The sequence below is a fragment of the Myotis davidii genome, unplaced genomic scaffold (assembly GCF_000327345.1).
Source record: "Myotis davidii unplaced genomic scaffold, ASM32734v1 scaffold1097, whole genome shotgun sequence".
In the NCBI taxonomy this organism is placed as follows: Eukaryota; Metazoa; Chordata; class Mammalia; order Chiroptera; family Vespertilionidae; genus Myotis; species Myotis davidii.
The window spans coordinates 139,171-139,898 of NW_006288117.1; positions in this window are offsets into that span (position 1 = coordinate 139,171).

The following is a 728-nucleotide window of genomic DNA, read 5'->3' on the forward strand; positions in this document are numbered from 1 at the left end:
TGCAATCGTATATCCAGATGCTCAATCCAGTCGTGACTCGAGCCAGCCTAGCCAAAACCGCAGGGCGAACCTGTGTGCTACCTATCAGATCGGAGCGCTTCCGATTGTGGCCACAAAGGCCGCCGGGGAGGATGTGGGGAAGCCACCACTCGTGTCACACGAGGCAGGAAGGACTGACAGGAGCAGGGTGACGGTTTTGCCCAGCCCGCTAAATTGCATAATGAGTCAACTTTCTCTCAAGGAATCTACCTTGAAGACATCTGACCACAAAGGCGAAGTGACGTCTACCCAGCGTTTGGGGCCAGAGCTCTATTTTTAAGAAAGCGTGGAGGCGACATCAGAGGAATGGCAGCGTGAGAGATCCCCTTCGTCCCTCCCCTAGAAGTTACAAACATCTGTACGGCCATATCTCAACAACGGAGTCCCCGCTCAGCCCACAGATATGCCTGAGAGACCCACACGTTGACACACCTAAAGGTGGGCGACTGGGCTGGAAAAGTGTGGCTCCGTGGTTGAATGTCGTTGACCCATGAACCAAGAGGTCAGGTTTGATTCCAGGTGTAAAAAAAATAGTAAAATGGATTGTGAAGAAACCACACAAGCCTGCAAATGTAGTAAAAACAAAACACACAAACAAAAAAAAAACATTGAATTCTATACCTTGAAATGGGTGAATTGTATGACATGGGAACTATGCCTCAATAAAGCCATGACCAAAACAACAATGC